Genomic DNA, 12754 nt, shown 5'->3' with positions numbered 1-12754 from the left:
ACTTTTGACAATATATTTAGTAATACATTTATTCAGAAAAGCATTTTAATAGCTCCCATATTAAATATATGAACACAGAAAAACCACACAGTCCAAAGGACTAGCTCTTTCTTTCTGGAAGTAATCAGCAGTCGATGGCATAACTCTTCTATAATGCATCTAATTGCAAAATTTATCACAGGAAGGAAGAGCTTTGAGACCCCCAGCAAGTGTTCACATTGTAACCCAGGAAGACTGCTATTCAAAATGCAACTGCAGATAACACTGTTCTTATTCCTATCATTGCTTAAATTTTTTCGATATTGCTTAGAATTTCCTTCAAAGCCATTTTGTAGTAATGAGTTTGGCAGATTAATTATACATCACACAGAACTGAGGAGCCACTTATTCTTTTGAACTGAAGCTTTTTATTCTGAGTACCTACCTTCTTGTTCAGGCATGTTAATTCCATTAAGGCCCAAGTAGGGCATGCAACCAAACTAAATTCTGCCCTGAAACTATGCAATGCCCATATGACTATGACTGTGGCATTTTAATGTTTGTGGTCCTACAGTGGAATAAACTACATCTTACTAAGGTGTCTGCATTAGATTGCTTCCCTCAACTGTATCTTTACAGGGCAGAGTTAAGGTTACTTAGATGCTCTATGCATTTCCATATCTTAACACATTTGTATTTTTTGATGTATATCATTAGCCCTGAACGTTGTTGGTTCTTAATGCTTGGTTCTGGGATTATTACAACATTTTTATAATGCGTGACATCCTGAATTATCAGTAGAAATTGTCAACCTTAATCCCATTTCAATTTATTTTTATATGAAAATCTCCTTAAAAGGAACAGCAATGGGGACATTAGAAAGTAAGCCCAGACAGAACCACTGCCACATTGCAATGGCAATGTCTTGAATTGTCTATTTTTAATTATTGCTGAAGGTTTCAAGTCAATAAAACTGGAAGCCAGCCTTACAAAACATGTTGCATAACAGGAAATATCATTAAGTTAGTGTCACACTATATTATAAAGTAACAAAGGCCCTGTACTGTAATAAAGCACCTGGCTTCTTCTATATTAAAAGGTATCCTTAACATAAAACTACATCTCTGCATATTAAAAGATATGGCACTATGGTTGCTTGATATTTCATAAGCCCTAAGTTAGTATGGATTCTCCTGCCCTTGGCCTACTGACTCAGATAACTATGTATTGGATTTGGGGTCTAATGCTATTGGATTCTGATAGAGGGCTGGTATCTGAGACTTGAAACAAGGTTTTTATCTATGTATATTATATATACAACACCCCCAAAACCTATTTAGACAACAAGTGGCTTAACTCAGTGTTTCCCAAACTTTTGATACCTGTGGCACACTTTTTATGTATGAAATAGGCAGCGCACATTACTCTTACACCCAAAAGGGTGTGTATGTGTGTGTGTGTTTATAAGACCATAGGCAGATCTATGATTTTGAAAAGTGGGATACAGATGACATAAGCGACTGGTGCCTCACCAGTGCAGCACAACCAGTGGGGTGGTCCCCCCAGCAGCCAGCCAGTGACCAGGGGGAGGGGGCGGACAGTGGCACAGCGGTGGCAGAAGTGCCGGCAGCTCCACATGTGGCACGGCAGCAACGGAGGTGCCAGCACTTCCATCACCAGCACTTCTGCCACTGACGTGCGACCAGTGGAGCCAATTTCAGGGGGGGCACTACCGCTCTCCGTGCCCGCTACCAGCCCGAGTGCTCGCTCGGGGGGGGGCACATGCCTTCCCCCCCGTTCCTTCCCTACGCATCACCTATGACAGATGATGTGGCACATCATCACATATAACCCAAAACATATTTTTCTCCAGTTAAAGAGAAACTAAAAGCTTTGTTGATATGCTGCAGGACTAGCACTATATGATTCAGTTTAAAATCAAAGCAAAACCAGTTATAATTATTGAAATGTTCACTAATTTGCTATTGTATATATATATAAACATAACACGCTAGGCAAAGAAAACAATAAGAATAATCAAAAGATTGTGTCATGGCTTTTGACTATTGTGTCAGTGTTCATTGCCATCCCTCCCTCACCGCCAAATTTCTGGACCCAGGGAGAGCCCTGCAAGCCAGATGACATGGCTCCATGGCTTGGATCTGATACTGATAATGTATTAATTTTGTGGCACACTTCCACCTAGTGTGCTCCCATATACCCTTTGGGAATCACTGGCTTAAACAAACAAACAATGTGATTGCAAATCTTTTCTAATATTTTGTATTCTTTTTACAAAAATATTCTTGATCCTTTTCTGAAAGACCTTCCCTCACAAGGGGCTGCATGGGGTGTCAGAGTGAAGTAGCACCATACTACACCACAGTATGACTCAAGAGAGTCCATAATAATATGGAGCTTATTGTTTCCCAGAGAAGAAGTATGTATATTCAGTGGCTAGCGCTTGCCTCTCAGCATGTTTGACAGGATAGGGATAAGATGGTTCCATAAGTATATTGCTTCTTTTGCAGTTCTGAGGTGCCAGCTACCACATGTTCCCCTTACACAACTGTTTAAGGCCTAGGAAGTATCAGGAACTCCTTACAGGGTTAGAGAAGCCTTATATCATCCAGCCTCCTTCAAGGCCCTTACCAGCAGAAGCAAGTCCTATGTTACATGCACAAATGTACTTCTGTACGTGTATGTTCATCATGTCTCTGAAAATAAAAATACTCTTTTATCTGTGAATCTTTACAAAAGTTGCCACCAGCTGCAAACCCCAGTACTCAGCTACTGATTTCCTTCATGCTCTTTTGTCAGTGTTCTTACTTTTTAAATCTTCGATTCACAAGCTACACAGTCAGTATATTGCCTTCCGCAGGAAAGACAGGAAGACCTATTCAAATTCGAGTGCCGCAAACATGTGTTGTATATCCAAATTTAGGTAGCTAAAAGAAAATTGCCCCAAATTTTAGAACCTGAGCACCTGTCACACAAGCCACAGCAGGCCACATACTTAAAACTCTGCCAATTAGGCCACTAGTATAGGAATTAGAAATTTAAGAAACTTTTGATGAAGTCATGCAGGTGCTTGAAAGCGTAAGTCTCATGGTTAATAGAATTTAGACTCTTAAAATCACTTCTGACAATGGGATGTAGCTGTCTTAAAAATCTATATCCTAAATACGTGCCCAGCTTTTGTCATTAAAAATTAAAATTTCATACTTAGAAATGGCAATGAATGTAACAATAAAACCCATAAACAAGAAAAAATGATAATGCTTTCATGCTGAAAGCTAAATAGTTTCAGTGAACAGTATTCTTGTACACTGTAGTAGTGCATCTTAACAAACACTTTTACCCCTGCACATGCTGCCTTCTTATACCCAGCTTCTCTCCTCAGCGGCTGCTATGGAATCCAGTCCTGTGCTACACAAGGATTGAATCAACATTTCTATGCAAATGTTCAACAGGTAAACATCACTAGGATTTAGAGAGCCTTGCCACAATCCTGAACACACATGGAAATTAAGCTATTTTCCCTTGAAGAAGGCAGTCACTTTGGGACAGGGTGGAGGCATGCTTGCAAAAGAATGTTGGAAAAATTGACATCAGAATTTTTTTTTTGTAAATTAAACATAGAATGGGACAACTGTCCCTCCACACAAAATTCTGCTGTGGCAGATAAAGAATTTGCATGGGTTAATTCTCCTCTCAGATCCGCAAGGAACATAGCCCTGAAATATGGAATACACACAGTATGTTGTAGGGACTGGTAGTCGCTTATTTTTTAAAAGTGTAAGATCTCTCTTGCTACTGCTACTACCGGAACAGTGGGCTCAGACTAGACACAGTCAAACATAGAAGAGACTCATCATCCAAAGTCCTGGCTTGAATATGTTCCACCCACATAAAACCGGAGTATTCAGGCAGTGGGAGGAGTGTGTAGTGGTTAGCCTAACGGCTAAAATAGCAGAAACAATCCCTCCCTGCCAGTTTTGTTCATGTTTGGCATGATTAAGCATCTGTTTCCCTGTGCACCTGTGATCAACAATCTTCCCCCACCTTGTTACCAGCTTCCTTTGATTTTCCCTGGCTCTCTCCTGCCTGTCTGCAAACTCCTAATTTACTCTTTCGGGGAAGGACTGGGGTCTATACAGTTGTATCATTAGTACAATCAGCATTTTCAAATGAAGGAGTATGAAATGAACAGTGGAGAAAGGAACTTGAAGCTCAGAGTCATGAGACAAATGGGCAATCATACAAGAGAAAAGAAAGCAGGAATGAAGGCATATATTTCCTAGATAGCCTAAAACCAACATTAGGGATAAAAGATCTAGGGGTTTGGCTGAAGGATTCAAAATACACAGAGTAAGGCAATAATTGATAAATGGTAACTATATTCTATTTATTTTTACATTATTATTTTAAATATAGTACACAACTGTTGATCCTTCTGGATCATGGTACACGAATGAGAGGTCATCCGGAACTTCAACGTGTATGCCTAGGCAGGTGTATGAATGAGCGGAGGCTGCCCAGACCTTCAATTCCCTCTTAGAAAACGGAGACAGTATCCAAAAGCCAGACCAAGTCTAGACATTTGGTGCCTCAATGGCTGTAGTTATATGCGGGTTTGGGAATCAAACCCAGGTCTCCCTTGTGGCAGACAAAGATTCTACCGCTGAATCACAACACTAGGTGATTAGTATATATACATGTAGAAAAACGCAATACAATGAAAATGACTCATTGATTGTGAGGCAAAAAATGGGACTGCCTGAACTCTGATGTGGGCAATCTGGAACCCAGTCTGCTGTGGTTGACTTGCATCCTCCTGGGTGTACTTGGCCAGCTGGCTTGAACACGCCAGCAGCATATGCACTCAGGCCTGTCAACCACACCCAGAAAAGGAAAGAAAAGAAAAAAAACCACACAAAAGCTGGAGTGCAAAACACTGCATAAGCCGGGTTATTCAGGGGTGAGAATTCCATGTGGAAGTGGAATTTCAGCTGTGCCATGACAAGGGGTGAACACTCCATCAATGCTTAGAGCTCCAAATCTAGAGCCTTACATCAGCCACATAGTACAGACCTAAGGACACTAGTGCATAGGTTCAAATTTAATAATAAAATTACATTTTCAGAAGAATACATATAGAGCCTGGACATGGCAAATTTTGAATAAACTGATCTCTCTGAACAAGGAGAGGCCTATACAATGTATTCTGGGCTCTTCTCTTAGAGGAGACAAAAATGCATCTATTTTTTTCTTCCAGGTGCTTACTCTATGTGCCCATCTTCCTAGGTACAATAGAGATTTGTGTGTCTTTGCAGATTTTATAAGCAGCCTCTTAAAACTTAGTAGCAGAAACACAAGGCTCTTTCCTAGGGTATAAACATTACAAAAAGAACAAATCAGTAATGCAAAAGAGGTAGTTGGGAGAAGGAAATACACTATGAAATTAAACTGAAATTTTCACATAAATTATAATTAAGCAATTAGCAACTAAAATCTAATACCTAAAATCTCTAGAAACCTCATACAAAAGAAAACACTGCCAAAAAGATCACTTTGATATAAATATTTCTACTCAGGACAGACAAAGATGAAATAACTATATACTGGTGTAAGATACAATGCAAGCATTAGGTTTTGCTTCAAGTTTGCATTTATCCATTGAGCAAAAGTAATATTCATGTTTAAAGAGACCCATCAGACAGATTTAGTTTTAGTTTTACTAACAGAGCTTAGTAGATGAACTGGTACTGATTCTGAACCCAGGCTCCCCCTACACCAGCAAGAAGCAGGCTCCCTCTGTACCACGCACCTGTGGGACTGGGAGATCACAGCAGCACTCTGCAATTGCACGGACCCAGAGTCCTGCTGCCAGGACCCAGTATCTGTAGTTGTTAGGTGCTGCTGAGGCTGAGTCCCCTCAGCTGTGCCCCAGCAACTGGGAGATTGTACCAGCTGCAGTCTCCCAGCCATCAGGGACTGCCAACGTGTGCAAACTAAAGCTGGATAGAAACCAGCTATAAAGTTATTACACATTCTTGAGCAATAATTTTATAATTGGTTGGACCTCTTTAAGCACCACAGTTAATTTGCATGCGTAGGCAATCTAACTGTATTGCACAATTAAATGGGTAATTGCATAATAGATATAACATGTAGAGGGGGCCTCTTATATAGTTTTGTATGTAACCCAATACCTTTTATCAAAATAATGCACTGAATATTACAGAGGAAAAAATGTGTTCATTAAAGCCAATGATGGCACAATGAAGATCTGTGCAGAAACCTGTGTCTGACAATTATAATTTTATCATGTATTTCAAGAACTGAAAAGTATTCCCACATTTTCTGCATCAGTCATTTCTATTTGGTTCAGTTTAGTATAAACATGCCCTCTTTTCTTGTAACTAATTGGAGAATTAATATAAAAGGATTGAACACCTATTGCTCTGTTGCGAGAAAACAGCAATTACATTGTGTCTTTCCACTGGACTTAAGCAACAAAAGAAAATAAAATGAAAAGACATCACACAGGTGACTCATAGGGTGACTCTGAATCCACACTAAACATGCTAGTTCAGATTATAAATGGCCCCTTTTCAGCCTCCTGTGCTGAAGAATCAACTATCCCATCACCACTACAAGCAATGCTGCTTAACTTTTGCTCACAAAGTGACACTGGCTGCTACTGAACTTACTGGAGCAGTTCTATACTTCCCCCTCTTTAGGATTGTGGGTTAGAGGCCATAAAACAGCTCTTTAATATCCAGGCTACCTATCATACAGATAGTATTTCCTATTTTCTTTGTTACAGACATTGATTAGCAAGGGTAAATTCATTTTAAAATAAGAATAAAAAAATGTGTTTCCTTTCCTTCTTGGGTATCTCATCAAAGGTTAGTGGAGGAGAAAAGTAAAATAATAATATTGTCATCATCTTCTATGTAAATGATTTTTTAAAATTTTGTTTCTGAACTTAACATACTTGACATTATATTTCTAGCCTCTTTTAATAAAAGCAAAGGAAACAAAGGGCTAGATTCACAAAGCCACTGAGTGCGAAATGTTTTCCTATAATTCAGTGCTTAGAGTATTATGTGGGCAGCTTAAGTTCAAGTCTATCCTCTGACTAAGAAGAGTTCAACCTACACCTCCCAACTCCCAGGAGCTGACATGTCCTGACTGTCAGCCTAGACACTCAGGCCAGGGAATATTGATTAATTTTCCATGCAAAGGAACAGCCTGAAGAGAAAGAAGTTAGAGACCCTCTTCCATCTCCCACACAACCTTCAACCTGGGTACTAATACATACCTTGGAGTTTGGAGATGTGAATTCAAACCCCTTGGGAAAAGAACTTGAGGCTCGGAATTCAATATTCTATGCCAATCCCATTAGCACTGAAGCAGAGTAGCACCATCGTCTTTCCCTTCTTTTTTGAATCTAGCTCCCTGTATTTTTTTAAGCTAAAATGATGGCAAAATTCACCCCAGCTTCATGAATAGTGGTAGGACAACCAGAATGGCATTTTTCAGCAGTTAGACTACTCAACAACAAAAAAATTGCCCAGCTCTCTCCAAAAGAAAGGATCTGAATTCCCTGCTGGATCACTTGTGGTCTATATAGGAGCCAGATGATAATTTCCTGAGTCACAAGTGGCAGGCTGGAAACCAGCCAGTCTTTCTCCTGGCTTCCTCTGGCTACAAGAGAAATTTAAGATTTCAGTTGGTGGAGTCTCTCCTCACTGATGATCTTCAGACTACCCCCTATCCCAGCTTTCTCATTGACACGGGGTTCCTGTTCTCACAGATTCATTAGGGAAAATAGTGAGTCTAAAGCACTATTAGGTAAGTATGATCTTCATCAGAATGTATAATGGCAGGAATTCCCTGGAGTAATTGTTGTTCTGCACAATACTGCAAATCACATCTGAGTACAAAGATAGGAAGGAATAGGCAGGACTATATTCTGTTAGCATGACAGAGACACTTAATTATCAGAGAGAGTCAAAACACACCATCTATAATCAAAAGTTTCTCCTAGGGAATTTCTGGCTTGTGGGTCAAACTCTCTTGCTTTGCAATTCCTGTTGAATCCCCAAGAGACTGGAGACCAATACAGGCCTGAAACTGAAACTGGACATGTGCTTTTTTCTTGTCAGTGCATGCGGGAACTTTATAGCTTGGTTAAAAATTCTGATTTCTAAAAGTTCAGTCTTTGATTCAAGTCAGAGTGGATGGGCATTGGCCTTATGATGGAAGAAGTAAAGTGCATTCAAGTTTTTTTTAAATATAAAATACTAATGGTCACATTTAAATAATTTTGGAGAATGATATAACATAATGCTCTTTTTGAAAAAAAAGAGGAGACTATTGGTTTATAATCTAATAAACAGTGTATAACACTGACCACTTTACAAAAAAAATTGATATTTGTTAAGAAAAAACATCAGAAGAATTATTGAAAAAATAACATATTCCACTCATATTTTAAGATTATTATTATAATATACTTATTTTAATTCTTTTTCAATTTTAATCAAGAAAGCTGCCTCTACCTGACAAAACTGTGAAAACCCTTGTTCGGATATTCCTGTTTTGGCTTGGACTTTGCCTTGTATTTCTTCTAGTTAGTAATCTGAGCTTGAGATCAGTTCTTAAGACACAGACCCATTTCAAAACTGTACAAAGTTTAGATGTGATTATTTGATTTGATTAGTTTACCTATCTGATGAAACATCAGTCAATACCCAGTTCAAAGTGAAAAAAAAATAGCACAAGGAAGACAAAAAACCCCAGGAAGAATACTCAATACTTTGGGTAAATTCAAACAATCCCTGATTTATACACTCACATCTGCTTGCATTCCCTGAAAAACACTTATTGTTCTGAGTAAAAATATTCTTTTCCTCCACTGCACACTGTGTCCAATCTTTTAAACAAATCAGTGTCCTGAAGGGTGGTTCCAAAGTGGATGGAACTGGACTGTTCTCCGTGGTGTCAGATGACAGAACAAGGAGCAATGGTTTCAAGCTGCAGCCTGGGAAGTTTGGGTTAGCTATTAGGAAAAACTCTCTCGCTAGGGGGGTAGTAAAGCACTAGAACAGGTTACCCAGAGAGATGTGGACTCTTGATCCATGGAGATTTTTAAGACCTGGCTAGACAAAAACTTTGGCTGGAATGATCTAGTTGGGGCTGGTTCTGCTCTGAGCAGGGGTTTGGACTAGATGACCTCCTGAGGTCCCTTTCAACTCTAATTTTCTATGATTCTCTGATTCAGGGAATGCTAGACCTCCATAGGCTAACTGCTCCATCAAGGGAGCAGTGCCAGTTGGAGTCATGAGACAACTTTCAACTGTACCAGCTAACATTACTAGCTTACTGTAAAAGGGATGCAATGCACCCTGTGGTAAGGTGCTCCCTGCCTCTCTTATCCAAGTTCTGCAATGTTTAACCCAGAGTATTATAAAGAGAGGAAAGTATATTTTTAAGATACCATTTCTATATAGTAGCAGGAAAGCCATTAACATTTAACCCAGTTAGGATTAGCCAGTCCTAGAGAGAATTTGTAAGATACTGAATAGTTGATAGTCTAATGAATTTGTAGATTAAAATCAACTTTTAAAGCCTTGCTGTTAATGTAATTAAAGTCATCATCAGTCTTTTTCTAAGTGTCTGTAGCGTGGAGTCACAGTCCATTAGGAGAACATGTTAGCATTGTTCATAACAGGATGTAAATGAAATAATCATGTAATCAGAACTATTTTAACATCAATAATGCCTTAGAGTGGTTATTCTGTATAGCTGTGACACACAATACCTTTTTTCCCCTGATCAGATTAAAATGATGATGAATTCCTCGATGGCTCAAGTGTGCTCCAAGGAAAGCTAGAAGGTTGTACAGTTAACTCCCAGGGTGTAACTCTAAACCATACAACCTACTACCTCAACCCGGATGCACACAGATTCCAACGGTGACCATAAAATCTTCTTCACATCTTCAGCCTTTCTTTCAAATATGGCAGCCACAGACATATGTCCTCTCTATATTGATTGATGGGCATTCAAAATGTTGAAGACAGTTAACTCTATTTTCAATCATCTTCCATTTTTAATGTAATAATTAAAAGATTGGTTTTAGATTTTTTTGTCTTGTGCACATACTCACAATATATCTTATGCAGATTTTTATAGTAAAATTTTGAAAGACATGATGAAAATCCAACTACATTTCTGGAAGAACTCATTTTGATTGTTTCCTCTTTTTTAAAATTAAATTTAAGTAGCCATCTAAATTACAAATGCATATTTGAACTTAATATTTTATAGATTATATTACTGAAACAAACATACAGAATCTTCTATTCAAGCTCTGTGAAAAAAATTCTCACAAACGATAAAATGTTATTCTGATATTAAGCCAAATGTGCTTTAAAAAAACCCAAGGGATAACAAAAAAAAAATGAATTAGCCATATTTAAAAATCACTAGAGTATATACTATTGAGGCAACCAACAAGAAAAGCAGGACAGAAACACAAGTGGATTAAAAACTCCAAAACCTACTTTTGCTTGAAACAGTCACATAGGCAGCATGGCTTGTTTTTAAATACCACAAAGTAGCATGTCGTATAACCTTTTGCCAGATAACCACACTGACACAGACCCATAGAAGCGAGCTTGTGTGGTGTATTTTACCACAAGATCGGATCTACGGGTTTATGCCAACTGGCACCATCAGCTAACATCTTCCATTTAATGAGACATGGGAAAAATAACATATGAAGCCTTTATAATGATGAGGTCAGAGAGCAGCAATGTTGAAATTAACTGTAAAGATTCCTAGTTAAAATATGTATTTCTAATCTGAGGCCATAGCCTTCACCAAAAAGAAAAAAAGAAAGAAACTCTGCTATTTATTTTTAAACAGAAATTATGAAAGAAATACACATTTTACAGGCTTGTCACACAATGGTTTTTTTTAATCCACAAATGGATACAAGCATTATTTTGATCATAATGCTGCTTCTTGGTGCAGCCACAAATCTCAGTAACTTCAATAGATGTATTTCATGAAACCAGATGCAGGATCAGGCCATATAAGACGACATGAAATAATACGAATGGTAAAAGTTTGGGTTCAATATTTTAGCATGGATATTGTACTACAAACCAATAATGAAAATTAAACCACAACATCTGAAGCCACCATGTATAACAGATGGGCTCTTTCAGATAACCCGTTAAAGACTGGTCAAAAACTTCTTCAGATTGAAGTGTTTTCAGATACTACCTACACAAAAGCTTGTTGATTAAGCAATGCATATTAAATTAATCACAGAAGTTAGTTCATATCTTTTGTCCACTAAAATTTCTAACAACACTGCTGCCTGATAAATAATACAACAACTGTAAAAACAACTTTATAACACTTAAGGGCTAACTCATAAAACATGTAACTTCTTTGTTGTGACTGATAAAACATTATGATGCAAATATCTGCACATACAACATACAGTGTCTCATGCAACAGACTAAAATTAGTCCCTTTTGAGAAGATATTTAGTAATTCTGTGGATGAAATGCAGATGCATTTTTATCATATACATATTTTAAGTTAGCATACTTCCAAATAGTGCATTTTATCATCTTCATATTTTTTTAAATGATATGCAAATGTAATTTTCAAACAGTATAACTACAAAAATATATAAAAATATTGCTAGGAGTGTATCCCTTAAAATAAGGGCTGTTGAAATGTCTCTTTAATATTAGTGTCAGCAAAATACTGAAATTTCTTTCTGAACTAGATTTCAGTATCTTCTTTCATAGATTCCCACTATAGACCCAAATCTTTACAATGCAGTAGTACTCTGTTTAAGACAAGAAAACTGCTAGCATAGAGGCTACTGGATCAGGTCCATACTGTATTATCTGAAAAACTGCAACAAATGTGTCTAATTCAATAAGGGTAATAATGACAGAATGCCAGTGAACAGGCATTGTAATTTTGAACATTTTAGTTGATTAAATCTTAGAATGTCTACTGTATGTTGTTGGGTTTTTCCCCCTCCATTTCTTTTTATTTTTCTATTTTTTGGTAATGATTTCAATGCATTGCTATTCTTCTATGAAAAATTGATATAAGTTAAATAGCAACCATACTATCATTTTTTTTCTGTTGAAGCTGAAGAGTTAAAATACATTGCAACAAAGGAGATGAAACAAAAATTGTTATCATAGTATCAAACATATGGATACTGATTGCTTACATATCTTACCAATTGCTACTAATGGATGCTATGAAAGAGTACTACTCAGGGATTTCCCTTTCTAAGAAAGACTGGAAGGTATTCAGTGTTTCATAAAAAAAACACATTGACCACTGCATTTCATACACACACACACACAAATGCACATGCACAAACACAGTAAAAGACTTGGATTATATATTGATTTTTTTAGGTTCCTTTAAATCTACATGGGGGAAACATATTATAAAAGTAGACACTAGTGCCCTATTCTCTAAAGAGAAAAATCAAAACAAAGTTTATATGTAAGAATATATTTCTATGGTTCTTTTAAATTAAAAAAAACTTCTCTAAAATTAATACTTCTAATATTCTTGCCACAAGTCTTTCCAGTAACAGAAAAATATTAAAAAAAATGTTTAAGGAGATCATTTTATTACCTTTGTTGATTTCTGTTAACAACTTCATCGTTTTCCATTCTGTTTTAAATTTTCCGATCACTAAAACAAG

Source organism: Alligator mississippiensis, chromosome 1 (genome assembly GCF_030867095.1).
Source record: "Alligator mississippiensis isolate rAllMis1 chromosome 1, rAllMis1, whole genome shotgun sequence".
NCBI lineage: Eukaryota > Metazoa > Chordata > Crocodylia > Alligatoridae > Alligator > Alligator mississippiensis.
Note: the sequence above shows the minus strand (reverse complement) of the source record.